We start from the raw sequence: 15,374 nt of genomic DNA on the forward strand, positions 1-15,374 counted from the left end.
AGACACGGGGAGAATGTGCAAACTCCACACAGACAGTTGCCCAAGGCTGGAGTTGAACCTGTGTCCCTGGCGCTGCAAGGCAGCAGTTCTAACAACTGAGCCACTAAGAAGTAAAAGTGTATGGAAGTGATACTGCATGAACTTGCTGATACTAGACCAGAGCTAAGTATGATAGATCAAATTTCAGTGAAATTTACAAGAGTACAGCATCCATTGTTCAAAAACATTATAGATTTTAAGTCTTCTACTGATAGTGTGCATTAAGAAGGGATCCAGAATGTCTTAAGGATATATGGTATTCATGGAAAAGTATTCAGAGAGAAAGGAAACATCTACAACAAGTCCCTGAGCACTATTAAAATGGACAGGGAACTATAAAAATGGTTTGGATCAACAGTTGGGCTGAAATAAGGATATGCACTGACACCTTATTTATTTAATATTGGAAGCAGCAGTGAATCTGAAATGAATTGATGATATAGAAGAGGCTTTTTATTTGTCACAGTATGAATTAAGCTTAGATTTGCTGATGGCATTTAACTTCCAGCTTCTGAAACAGATTTGCAAAGACAATGGGCTGAAATTTACCAGTGTTGAAACTAAATCTGAGTTGCATAGATGTTTTGTTGGAGTGTTTGTCACTGTAAGGCCTAATAAGTCCTCTGGCTGTATCTGATGAAAGGTGCCAACCTGAAACTTTGACTCCCCCGCTCCTTTGATGCTGCTTCGCACGCTGTGCTTTTTTCCAGCTCTGACTTTATCGGCTCTGACTTTTCAGCATCTGCAGTCCTCACTATCTCCACGGCGGCACGGTGGCCCAGTGGTTAGCACTGCTGCCTCACAGCGCCGGAGACCCGGGTTCAATTCCCGCCTCAGGCGACTGACTGTGTGGAGTTTGCACGTTCTCCCCGTGTCTGCGTGGGTTTTCTCCGGGTGCTCCGGTTTCCTCCCACAGTCCAAAGATGTGCAGGTTAGGTGAATTGGCCAAGCTAAATTGCCCATAGTGTTAGGTAAGGGGTAGATGTAGATGTAGGGGTATGGGTGGGTACGCTTCGGCGGGGCGGTGTGGACTTGTTGGGCCGAAGGGCCTGTTTCCACACTGTAAGTAATCTAATCTAATCTAATGCCTCATTAATTATCCACCATTGAATTGAATTGAATTTATTGTTGCGTATATCAAGGCACAGTGAAAAGCTTTGTCTTGCGAGCAATATAGGCAGATCACAGAGTTAAGTCGCATAGATAAATAATTAATAGGCAAACAGCGGCAAAAACAAAAACACAGGTATAGGCGAGTGTTAAGAGTTTGTGAGATCATGAGGTTTCTTTTAAGTTCATAAATTGAGCACTCTAATATGCATGTTGCTATGGCAGTAGCTCAAGCTCCCTGAGTGAATTGTAACCAAACCTTTGTATCTGTATAAATAATATTTTGCTAACTGATCATATTTTATAAAATGACCAAACTGCTATAAGTAATATACTTATCGGTATGAATATCATAAATTCAGTTCAGAAAACACCAGTACACCAGCAAATTCAGCAGCAAATTTAGATTCTTTCCTAGAAGGAGTCCAGGACTGTTCAGGGGATGAGTTACCTCAGCAGAAGGGATAAGTTTGCAGAATCTTCAAACCAAGAGAATTTGCTTCGAAACCCTTATTAGAACTAAGGAAAGTTAGAATCTCAAATTTGTGAAAAGTTCACATTGGCAGAATTGTAGAGGATCATTGAATAATCTCCAAAGTCCATGACATACTGACTGTAAGGAATCAGAAACAAACACAGAAATTGCTGGAAATCTCAGCATGTCTGGCAGCATCTGTAAAGAGAAATCAGAGATAATGTTTTGGGCCTGAAACATTAACTCTGATTTCTCTTCACAGATGCTGCCAAATCTGCTGAGCTTTTCTAGCAATTTCTGTGTTTGCTTCTGATTTACAGCATCTGCAGTTCTTTTGGTTTTTACTGTGAGGAATTAGTTAAGTAGAAGCTTAGACTTTCATTAGGGGTATAATTTATTTGAGTTGAGTCTCTGTAACAGAGAGTGTTGAGAAACAGGGTGAAACTTTATTTTGCTCTGCATTTTAAGATAATTCTAATTGTCTTCTATATTTAGATAGCTTGGTTTATTTATTTGTTTTCTTTTTTTGTGCAATAAACTTACTCCATAGTCAACGAAAACCTGCAATCGTATGTGCAAATATCTCAGTGGCCAACTGATATACTGGTTCAAATAGAAAAGAAAATATATGACCTATCAAACTTGAATTCATTCTGGGATCTGACTTTATCAGTAGCACCATCAGCTGAGATTGTACTAATCTGCATATGGCATGGTCTTGGGGTACAGTGGGCTTGGGCTAGGAACTCTGGGCTTGAATTCCACCAGGATTTGGAAGGCCAAAGGAAATTGTGTTCATAATGCAACCAAACAGTTCAAATATCAGCCAGCTTTACTTCTAACATATATCCATGGCTGATAGTAAGGACAGGAAAAATTCTTGATCAGACATATGATGGACAGAATATTGGAGCCTCTATACTCCCTATCCATAGCTGCACACTCCAATATGCATGTTGCTATGGCAGTAGCTCAAGCTCCCTGAGTGAATTGTAAACAAACCTTTGTATCTGTATAAATAATATTTTGTTAACTGATCATATTTTATAAAATGACCAAACTGCAATAAGTAATATATTTATCGGTATGAATATCATTAAAACAAATCATTGTCCTCATTATCATACTGTGAGTGTCAATTCATTTAAAATATATAGGTTATTTGTCTGTTCTTGAATGTGTTACACCTTCATTGGCTGTTGTCATCAAGTCATTTATATCTTTACTTCAGACAAAGAAATAAAAGCAAACATTTGGAAAGGTGGCTGACAAAATTTATCACCGAGATCTTGTTGCAAAACCATGGTACGTTAATGGTGCACACCATTTATAATGTGCAAATTAGCCAGAAAATTCAGAGGGTAAAGAGTAATGTTATGAAGTTATAGATGTCCAGAATGTGATGGTCAATTTGCCCCCTCCAGACAAACAGCATCTCACCTTTAACCGTCTAGTTATTCTTAAGTACTTGCTGGATTTGCACATTTATTGTCCATTAACTGTACCGCATAAAGTTATAGCTGGAACTGAGCAGCGCAAGTTTTTTAATGATGTGATAATTGCTAGTGAAATGCCAATCAACTACTCTCACCCATAAATTATTTAAACTGTTCAATCATCTACTCACAGTTGATCGAGATTTTAAAAAGGTCAAATTTTCAATCCTGACCTCTTTTTTTTCTGACTCTACCTTTCAGCCTCTTTTCTCTTCATCCCAAATTTCTTCCTGTCATTTAATTTCTCTTTATATATCTGATTTGACTGTAATTTCCCGCTTTCTCAGTTGTTTCTTTGTTCTATCTCTCGATCATTAAAACCAGTTGGCTAAGCAAGTACATTGCTGTTTCCACTATTCACCGAAGTCCAAAGTGCCCAGTTATCTTTATCACGCCACAATCTGATGTCACTCGCAGCAAACTTCAAGTTGAGCTAGTAGTGGAATAAGTCTAACAACCTGGCTTTGTTTTACTCATTTGCAACCTAGTAACCCTTATATATCTGCCAGGTTTTGGCCTCCATGGGATGCCACCAAAAAGATCCCAGCAGCATCCCAGTCAGCTCACAAATGGGCAATTAATAATGCACTTCGGTACTGTTGCTGCCAAGTGGGTAGCCATTGCTATTGATCATATGACCATAAGAAATAGAAACAGCAGTAGGCCATTTGGCACCTTGAGCCCACTCCACTATTTAATTGGATCACGGTTGATCTAACATTCCTCATTTCCACTTCCCTGCCCTTTTCTCATAACCCTTTATTCACCTTTTGATCAAGAATATATCTATTTCAGCCCTAGATATACACAAGGACACTGCCCCACCACAGATCTCTGTGGCAAGGAGTTTGAAAGGCTCACCAACCTCTGAGAGAAGAAATTCCTCCTCACCTTACACTTAAATTGGTGCCCCTTAATTATGACTATGCCCTTTTGTCCTGGACTCTCCCAGGAGGAAAACCATTCTCTCAGCATTAACCCTGCAAATCCCCTTCAGAATCCTATATGTTTTAATGGCCCACAGGTGAGAAGTCAACATTCCATTGACCTGACACTTTCATTTCAAAATTCCCTCCTGGTCACACCTTCTCAGGTTCAGCAACATTCTGTCTATTGTAGACATTGTTTTGGAGTTCTTTCTGGAACATCCAAATAGATTTAAAAGACCTAAATAAATAAGCTAGTGCTAATTTTTTAAAGGCACTGAGCACAACAGTGTTCCCTCTTAGTCATAGAGATGTAAAGCATGGAAACAGACCCTTCAGTCCAACCCGTCCATGCCGACCAGATATCCCAAGTGCATTCATTTCTGGCCAAGAAATTATTTCAAACCGTAGAGCTTTCATAAATTTTCTACAAAGGTCTATCTTTATTCGGCAACATGACCAGCTCTTGCATGAGGCAAAAGTGAGGACTGCAGATACTGGAGATCAGAGTCAAAATTAGAGTGATGAATGGCTCCTGCCCGAAACGTCAATCTTCCTGCTCCTCGGATGCTGCCTGACCTGCTGTACTTTTCCAGCACCACTCTAATCTTGACTCAACTCTTGCATGAACCAAGCCTTATGCAATCTTATCTTCTTTAATGATGATGCTGTTTTAGTGAAATGCTTAGAGCATTCATTAAACACTATTATCACCACATACTGCAAAGTTACAAAGCTCCATGTTAGTTTTAATGCTTCGTACAGGTCTCCACTGAGCCACCTCTATTAATTCCCATCAATACATCTTTCTAATCTATTCTCCCTCCTTGCCCCTTAAATGCAGCTATGTTATTCACCTCAACAATTCCTATGATACTGTGTTCCATAATCTAACGACTCAGTTACTCCTAAATTGCCTACTGGCAGTCTTATATTTATGATCTTCCTTTCTATTGCCACATGGAAGTAATAGCATCATTTCCATGGGTCTATCCCATGAAACCCTCCCATAATTCTGAAAGATCTGTATTAAGTTATCCCACAGTTGTCTCCTTATTTCTGAAAAAGTGTTCAGTCTTTCCTGATGAATATAACCTCAGATTTGGTTTCATTCTAGCAAATCCAGAGCTGTGTTTGTTCAATCCACCAATACATTACCAATCACCTTCACTACAAAACTGTCAGTTGTTACAGTTACCTGGTGATCAGATAGTTCCCTACTTCCACTTTTTCATCTCTTATTCTGTACAATGTACAATGTTCTTGTCCTTTACAAGTCTCTCATTGCAACATGCAAATCACATGGCTTCCATAGACTGCAGTAATAACAAGAGTGGAGCGCATTCAAAATGGTGACACCCATAATATGTGATATAAACTTCTAACTTTTAATTATAACTTTTACTCATTTTCCCCTTTTCCCGTCATTACCCTAAAACTGAACGTCATCAGATTTGGGGTTGTGCATTTTGTAATACTGTCACGTTAAATGTAGTGACAGTGAGAAAATCCTCATATTTCCAGTTATAGTACAATGCATTCCAAAGCAGGGAGATCTGAACAACTAGAATTCTCTCAACTGGGTTGATCACATTGAGTAACTTATTATGATTTCTCAGTCAGGCCAGTAAATGGAATAGTTTGAACTTCTCAAGACTCCTCATCTCAACAGAACAAACTTTCCTGAAAAAGTGAACCTTCTCTCTGTAGTGATTAGAATATATCAGCCAGGTGAACCTCATCGAATATGAGTTCCCTGATTGGGGCTGATAACGTGGTCCAGTCAGGGAAGGCTGGCTGACAGATATAAATAGGAGCGCCAGAGGTTCTGTTTGCTCTAGAAGCCAGTTCTGAGCTAGCAGGGTCAGTGTCACGTACTATGCACATGCAAATAAAGGGTGATTAGTGACTGGATATCGGCCTTCTTGGAGTTATTCCATTATCAGATTATCTGGAGTGGTCCAAAAACTCCAAAATGAACAGCCAAGTCTGAAGCATCCATTTTTCTTCAGTGAAGATATGAAGATACCAAAAAATGAAAATACAAATTAATGCAATTTATTTGTAAATATGAATTTTGTTCCAAGAATATTTATATTTTGTTTTCTACAAATCCTCCAAACACAAAAACAGAAACACTCAAGAGTTGCAGCTCTTTCTTTCAGGCAAGGACAAAGATGACAGAAGTTTACAGCTTTCTGCAAAGGGCAGTAAACTCTTCAGAATGTGAAAGAAAAGCCCCTACAATACATCGTCTCAATAGATGAGCTCTCAAATTAGTTCAGTGAGTGCGACTGATGAAGAGACACTACTGCCACCATTTGTATCATAAGGGCATTCATCAAATTAATTACCAAAAGAAACACCTCTGATACCTCTTCATTTAGGCCCCTATAAATGAGGCAGGCCAGGGCTGACACAGGACTAATGCAGCCAGTACCATTCACACATAATTAATTGAACACTGTGAACATGACAAATTGGAATGATGAATCTATCTTCTATGAATAGCAAAAGGAACAAAAAATGCATAATCAGTCAAGGATCTCGCTGTCTCTCCCTAACTCAGCTGCACATCTAAATCCATTAAAGTGAGGAAAAATCTCTTCTTAAAACAAGACTCGTGTCTGCCTTTTATTGAATCTGTAACTTTGCATTGCTTTCTTTGATTAATGCAACAGTAAGGGTCGAATGTGTATCTACACAGTTTAGAAATAAGGTCCTTGTCATCAATCAATCTAATAAATCTCACCGTCGCTTGTAGTTAGTCCCACGTGTTGATTTTTCTTTGCCTATAAAAAGTTAAAAACAACTCATAACCTTCTTCGTGAGCTTTTTGAATGAAGGTCATTGGGAAAAGAACAAAAGCAAGAAGTTTGCTTCCCTGCTGAATATAATGTTAAACACTTGTCCCAATGGTCTGGGGGTGAAAAGTAATCCCTTTTAATCATCTGATGCATGCTGGATGATCAATGGTTTGACTATTCCCATATTCATGTTCATATTAGAGAGTCTCCTGTTCCGATAAATGATTAGTATGAGCTGAATGTATTAAAATGAATTATAACAACACACTGATTTCAGCCAACTTGGCAGTGCTGCTTTATCATGTGTGACACCTGCCTCCCCTGAGCCCAGAGCTGTACATAGTCAGAAGGTGTAGTTCGGATTTATCCGAAAATTTTCAAGGCTCAAGAACTGACGTCTATTTAAAAAAGAACAACAAATTGCACCCCATGGTTTAAATAGGGGGAGGGGGAGAATCTACAAGAGAAGGAAAAAAAATGAACTGACTGGGAGAAAATCTTATCTTAATTGGATGAGATGAGAAACAGGAGGCCTAAAAAAATAAAATATCTGCCAAGAGCAGTTCGTTATGTGAAGGACACATTATCCTTTTCAGTCCCCATGATTCAGCATTGTAAGTAGTCATTTTTAATAGGTTTAAAGCTTGCTGTGAAAAATTGGAATGCCTAGTTTTCATGTGACACTATAACCTCCCTTGGGAGTGTTGAGAATGTTGAGAGCATAAAGGGGAATGCAGCAGGACGTAAGTGTATAAACACACACTTACAAACTACTTCAGTTACAAGAGAAATGGAATCTATTGATGCATTGTGCACTAAACTATTTGAAGGACCAAACCAGATTAGTTAGACTGAATCAGCAGTAGGATTTAAAACTTGATTATATTTATCAAATTATGTAAGCTATTTGTAAAGCATTTTTCTGATTGGAGAGTTGGGCAATAAGAGTTCATAACATAGCTCAGTTTGGTTATAATAATGATAATGTAGAACCTAATTCAAATTAATTCCTCATACCAGACCTGACAGCACATTTGCTTCTTCTAACAACCACTTCTGCCTCAATTTGAAATCCTCAGAATGCAAACAAATCTTTTCATTGTTCCATCTTCCTCTCTGCAAGTTCAATACATTTCACAGTGTTAATTATTTCTGTGGTATTAATCTGACCAAGTTGGGACAGAAAATGTGATATCTGATAAGTGTAGCTAAGGATGATTGACTAAGCAAAATAAAAATATAATGTGTCTAACATACAGTAAGTTTACCCAGAATTAAGTGTGCATCTATTTAAAAAAACAGAAGTCTTTATCAGAGACAGAAATGGCAAAGAAAGATTTGTACTTTATTGGATGGTAAATGACAAGGTACATCTATTTGACAATAGGTGACTACCCAATGCAGGATATGGAAGAAAGACTGAGTGGGTAGCCTCTAAGAGCTCAGTGGATCAGAAAAGATCACTTTACAATTGAAATCAAAGTTTGTTAATTCTTACTATGTCATTTCCAGTTCATTTTATTAAAAGTACTGGATTACTTCAGGTGGACCGCTAGCCACATACAAAGATGCACTGGATGATCTTTTAGTTTCAATGCCATTCATGTTTTATGCAATCTGAAAAAAAAGCTTTGTGTTGTTTGAATTGCACTTTTTTAAAAAAAAGTACAGGTTTGTAGTTTGTTTCTCCTTAGTTCAACACATGTTTAGTCTCCTTTCAGTAATGAATAAAAGACACAGTTTGGTCTTGTAGAGGGATGGTGTATGGAATTTTCATCTTTCAATCTGATATGTGGTTTAGATTGACGACATGATTCCACTTCTTCAAGTTACCGTATTATTGTCCTCACTTTGGTCGTGCTTTCTTTTGCATGATGTCCTTTGGAATATTTCTTTGGCCTTGATCTTTCTGCTGGCTCTCCTGCAAATATTTCTTCATTTTGTTTCCTAATGTGTTATAATCATTTGGCCTGGAAATAGCTCTTAGCATTATGAAAAATTTTATCTCTTCTCTGATTAATATGCTCCAGCTGATAATTGACCACCTCAAACCTTCTGCACATATCACTAGCTCTCTGAGAGTAGGTTTCTTCTATCTCAGTAGGTGTATTCTTTATAGTGAAATCTCTTATCCCAAAACAATCTGTAGTGATTGCACTAAGGTCAATGAGACTCATCTGGCCCTCAACCCAATGACTATCCAATCTTAGCTCAGATCTAAGGTGGTACGGTGGCTCAGTGGTTAGCACTGTTGCCTTACTATACCAGGGACCTGGTTCGATTCCAACCTTGGGTGACTGTTTGTGTGAAGCTTGGATGTTCTCCTCTAGTCTGTGTGTGATTCCTTGGGTAATCTGATTTCTTCCCGTAATCCAAAGATGTGCAGGTTAGATGGATTGGCTGTTCTAAATTGTCCCATAGTATGCAGGCTGAGTGGGTTAACTGTAGTAAATGTGGGTATACATTTGTGTGGAGTGCTCTTTGGAGGGTCAGTGCAGACTCAATGGTCCAAGTGCCTTGTACTTATACTGTAGGGACTCTATGATTCTGACTCATATCATTCACAGGGAACATTAAAATGGAATTCAAAGTCTGCAAAATCTTTGTAGTCTAGGTTTTCTGTTCCTCTGTAATACAGCATATAACATGCTCTTCTCAGTGGCCGAGACCAGGATTGTTACATTTATTTGCTTTTGAGCTCATTACTTAATTCAGTAACTACCTATGACACCTAAGGTGGATGAATTCCAATTCTTTCATAATTTCCATAGCAGCAGGCCGTGGAAAATTCACAGCCATTCTGGTTCACCCAGCAGTTCAAAGCTTCAGCCTGTGGTTTTAGTTCTTCCTTTCTGCTTTTGTTTTTACAATAACTACCTCTCTTATAACTCTGGAAACAGACTCGGCGACACACCTCTGACATTGTGTATCATGTAAAGTACTTCACTGGCTGCCACAAGCATTTTCAGCAGAGTTAAAGGTCTCATGGCAGGGCACACCAGTCTGTAAACTCCAGGCAAATGCATGTTTCCACACATCAGATCGAACTGGGAGTTACAAATCTGACTGGGAACATGTGGAATTTTTAAAGATAAAATGACTGAGATAAATTCATCCTAAATGTCTCATTGAACAGATAGATTTTTATTAACTCATTGTTTTAATTGTTACAGGTTTATGTTTGTTCTTCCCATTTTTTTCTAATTAAGTTTCACTTGTTAAAGAGGTGATAATGAGCATGCTTTAAATTGTGTATTAATCATTGTGATCTGAGGTATATTGATTGCAATGAAGATTCAGTGAATAGAAAAGGAAAAGGTTATCAAAAAATAGGATTTATGATGAGGTTACTGTATTTGTTATAAAGGATGTAATGCAGAAAATACAAAACCGATGACACATTTATTTAATGCATAATGTAAGTGCATTCAAGTCGTACTCAGTAGATTTAGTCCCTGGTTTAAAATCAGGACAAACAGTCTGTTTTTAGTCAGTCCCTTAGAGACATTTAGTTCATGAGCTTTTTCTCATCATATCCTAAAACACCAAAGTAAGCATTAATATGCATGCAATTGCGCAGCTTAAATACAAATTTCTCACGTTTGTCTTCAAATCCCTCGAAAGCCTCACCACCCTTCTAACTTAGTGACCTCTAAGACTTCTTCTGTTCTCTGAGATTCTATATTTCTTCAGTTCTGACCTGGTGTGTCTCAAATTTCCTTCACCCCACCTTTGATGGCTGTGTTTTCCATTGTCTATTCTCTGAGCACAGAAATTCCCTGCATAAACCTGTCTTAAAGACACAGGCCATGATACTCCACTTTCAGATTTAGTTCAAAAGCAGCAGAGTTTGGAGGAGGGAAACCCATGGTCCCTTACTATCAGAAACATTGCTGGACTTCCCAGCTATCAGAAAACTACCACATGGGGGACCCAGAACTAAAAGAACTGAGCTGGCAAGAGCTGCCAGCCAATCAGAGATCAGCAGCTCCAGAACTTGACAGCATCCCCTGCACCCCACCACCCAGAATAAAAGATCACACACAGAAAATCTGAGTGATGTTGTGACTGGGGACATTTCTGTGTTTGGGCACTGTGGGGAGAGAGAAGCAGGAGAGTTAGGGTGCGGGTGTATAGTCAGGGGTAAATTTAGGGTTGGGGAATGGGTCTGGGTAGGTTACTCTTCGGACAGTAGCTATGGACTTGTTGGGCTGAAGGGCCTGTTCCCCACAGTAGGGATTCTAATTCTAAAAGTTATGGAATCATAGAAGTGTGGAAGCAGGCCATTTGGCCCATCAAGTCTATGCTGACCTTCCAAAGACCCTCCCACCCAGACCCACCTCCCCTACCCTATGCCTGTATTTCCCATGACTCATCCATTTAGCCTGCACACCCCTGGACTCTATGGGCAACTGCGTATGGCCAGTCCACTTAACCTGCACATCTTTGAGCTGTGGGAGTAAACCAGAGGAAACATGCAGAGACACAGGGAGAATGTCCAAACTCCATGCAGATAGTTGCCCTGAGGCGAGAATTGAACCTGGGTCCGTGGTGCTGCAAGGTAGTAGTGCTAACCTCTGAGCCACTGCGCCGTTAGAAATAAACATGGGAATTGCCTCTCTGCCACTCCTTTTCCCCCTAAGTCCAGCCCTTCAAACATACAAATAAAAAAACAAGTGTTGGCCACTCAGCCCTTTGCGCATGCTCCAACATTCAATAAAGTCATGGCTGATCACATTCTAACTTCATCTCTACATTCCTGCATATACCTTAACCATCTTAAGGTAATCAAGAATCTGCTACCTCTGCCTTAAAAATATTTAGAGGTTCTGCGTTCACTGCCTTTTTAGGAAAGGAGGTCTAAAGACTCACAACCAGAGTTAAAATAGTTTCTCATCTCTGCCCTAAATAGACAATCCCAGATTTATAATCTCTAATCATGCACAGATTAGTAGAAATTGAAAGAGTCCCCATCTACCCACAACAGACAGCCTGCTCCCCCCTTAAGAGTTAACCAGTTGAGCAGGCCATGTCTTTCTCATCCTAGCTGAAGCTGAATTGCAATCTGGGTAGGATGTGGCTGTTGATGAATCAGAATTCAGTTTGAACAAACAGTGGGATTCTAGTCCACTACCATCCTGCCTAATTATATTCACTTTCTGCCTCTAGGACCCAAAGATTCCATCCATTGACGAAGCTCTCAGTCCATCTGCCCTACTCATCTTTGGCCTCACATCCTTCTCCTTTTCTGAGCACGTTGCTGTGAAGTGCCTTGAGAGATTTTACTGTGTTGAAGACACCATATAGATGCAGGTTGTTGGAAAGTGTGGCAAATTTACACAATCCAGAGGAAGCTTTTCAACCCTATGTGCCTATGCCAGCTCATTGAAAGAGCAATCTAATTATTACCAGGCCCCGTGCTCTTTCTCTGTAACTCTGCTTTTTCTTTCCTTTTCAAATATGCCTCCAAGTCCCTTTTTGAACATTATTGTTTAATCTGCTTCCACCAGTTTCCAGGCTGTGGTTTCCAGATCTTAACAACTCACTGCATAATGTTATTTCCCTGTCTGCACTTTTGATCCTTTTGCCAATTATCTTAAGTGTGTACATTCAGGTTACTGATTCTTCTGCCTCTGGGAATGGTTTCTCCTTAATTACTCCATCAAAACCTTTTTTGATGAAGTTTTTAACACTTGTTGAATCTCCCTTCAACTTTCTCTATTCTGTGGATGCAATCGAATTCTTGAGCTCAGTCTGAACTCAGTTTAAGAACAGAGAGGCCAGTATCTAGAAGGATAAATGTAATCGACCATGTGTTCCCACTCCTGGCCACTGCCTGAAGATATACCCTGTAGATTCATGTGGGTAAGAATAGGAGAGCATTAGTTTGTCAGATTCCTAAGATCAGTGATCTGATGATGCTCTTTGTCCGGCAAACATTTTGGAAGTCTGTTGGAAGGTTAGATTCTTTTACAGACTGATACATAAAGAAGGCTTGTTGTGCTTTAGTACTGGGCAAATTAGTGAAAAGCTGTTCAATAATAAATTGAATAATTTACATGAGTTGCAATGAATTATAGTGGATTTGATTGATACATAATAGATATATGACAAAATTGGGTTTCTACAAGGATTTTTTTGAGAGTAATTATTACAACATGCTTTTATCAGAGGGTTGAATATTCCTAATTGTTGCCATTGAGCAGATAAAATTTAAGAAAGTTGAGTGAAAATTTGAAGTGAACCTAAATTTATTTCCTCACAAGTAGAGGGTTGTTTCCACACTTGGTTTATTATGCTAGACACCAGAGGGTATAGCATTCTAGTATACTCAGCACCAATGATGGGCTCTGAATACCAACATGTTCCATGCCAGACAATTGACATGATACTCAGCTTATTTCTGAGGAAGATGCCTATATAAGCTCCATTATCAGTTACTTTGGCCAGTCCAAGTGTTTAATGGTCCATTAGAAGAAAGTGAGGACTGCAGATGCTGGAGATCAGAGCTTAAAAATGTGTTGCTGGAAAAGCGCAGCAGGTCAGGCAGCATCAAAGGAGAAGGAGAATTAACATTTCGGGCATAAGCCCTTCTTCAGGAATCCTGAAGAAGGGCTTATGCCCAAAACATCAATTCTCCTTCTCCTTTGATGCTGCCTGACCTGCTGCGCTTTTCCAGCAACACATATTTAAGCTTAATAGTCCATTGATGAATATACATGGAAAGGAGGTCCAGATGCCACTTGCTGAGAGGTACCAGTCGATCTGCTGAGTGGCAGTGACAGTAGACAGCATGGGATTGGCAACAAGGATGTGATTTGGCACTCATTGGACACCTCATACAGAATACTTGGTCTTTCAATCAGGTATAGAGTGCCTTTAAAGTGAGGGACTAACCCAGCTTTTCGCACCCCGCCCATGGCTTGAGAGTAAACCAGCAGCAGCAGGATTAAGACTTCAAGTATGCATGAAAGGAGGATTGCCCATGGGCCATTCGGTCTGACTGAAGGCAGGGCAATGGTGGATCTTCTCCAGCAATCCTCTCACCTGCTTGGTACCAAACATGCTGCAGGGGAAGGACATTAAATTCTATCCACTAAATCTGTTTACAGTACCAATTGGACCTTATCCACCCCTGTCCTGTCCTATCAACTGTCTTTAAATTATCTGAAATCCAGTAGTAGAGAAACAGGAATTTCCTGCAGTTGAATTTTGGAAAAACTGAAGCCATTGTCTTTGGTCCTTCATGTAAAGTCACTTCTACTGTAACAATTCCCTCCTTCTACCTGGAAAATACCTGACACAGCACCAGACCATTCACAAACTCAGGGTCATATTGGAGCCGGAGTCAACCATGTATTCACTCCATCACTAAGGCCATCCAATTGCACTCCTGAAACAAGGGTTGTCTGCCACTGTTTTAGACCTTATTCTACTGGATGACTTCTTTGTGCCTTTGCCAAAAACTATGCTTGACAAATCTAATGCACTTCTGGCCGCTGTCTCACCATCTACCCTTATTTAAGGACAGACACTACTTCATGAAGGCATGTCAGAGAAGATTCACAAAGATGACTCCCAGTATGGAGGGACTGTCTTATGAACGAAGGCTAAATGGGTTGGGAGAAAGTGACGTCTGCTGATGCTGGAGATCAGAGTCAAAGAATGTGGTGCTGGAAAAGCACAGCAGGTCAGGCAGCAACCGAGGAGCAGGAGAATCGACGTTTCAGGCATAAGCCCTTCGTCAGGAATGAGGCTGGTGGGCCAAGGGGGCTAAGAGATAAATGGGAGAGGGTTAGGGCAGGAGGGGAAGGTAGCTGGGAAAGCGATGGGTAGATGAAGATGGGGGTGAAAGTGATAGGTCGGAGAGGAGGGTGGAGTAGATAGGTGGGAAAGAAGGTAGACAGGTAGGACTGTTCAAGAGGGTGGTGCCGAGTTGGAAGGTTGGGACTGGGATAAGGTGTGGGGAGAAGAAATGGGGAAACTGATGAAATCCAGATTGTCCCGTATGGTTGGAGGGTCCCAAACCAAAAGATGAGGCGTCCGCCTCTGCCGCAAGTGGGCAGCACGGTGACACAGTGGTTAGCACTGCTGCCTCAAAGCGCCAGAGACCCAGGTTCAATTCCCGCCTCAGGCGACTTTCTGTTTGGAGTTTGCACATTCTCTCCGTGTCTGCGTGGGTTTCCTCCGGGTGCTCCGGGTTCCTCCCACAGTCCAAAGACGTGCAGGTCAGGTGAATTGGCTATGCTAAATTGCCCGTAGTGTTAGGTGCAGGGGTAAATGTAGGGGATTGGGTCTGGGTGGGTGTGCTTCCGCGGGTCGGTGTGGACTTGTTGGGCCGAAAGGCCTGTTTCCACACTGTAAGTAATCTAATCTAATCTGCTCCCAGGAGGACCAATTCCACCCTGGAACATCCCAGATGATCTCCTTCTCATAATTTTGCTACCTATCCTTTCTAGAGCAGAGCATGTTCACTTTCAATTTAATTTTGAATTTTTTAATGCATTTTATTACCTTTTAT

Source organism: Chiloscyllium punctatum, chromosome 48, assembly GCF_047496795.1.
Source record: "Chiloscyllium punctatum isolate Juve2018m chromosome 48, sChiPun1.3, whole genome shotgun sequence".
Taxonomy (NCBI): Eukaryota; Metazoa; Chordata; class Chondrichthyes; order Orectolobiformes; family Hemiscylliidae; genus Chiloscyllium; species Chiloscyllium punctatum.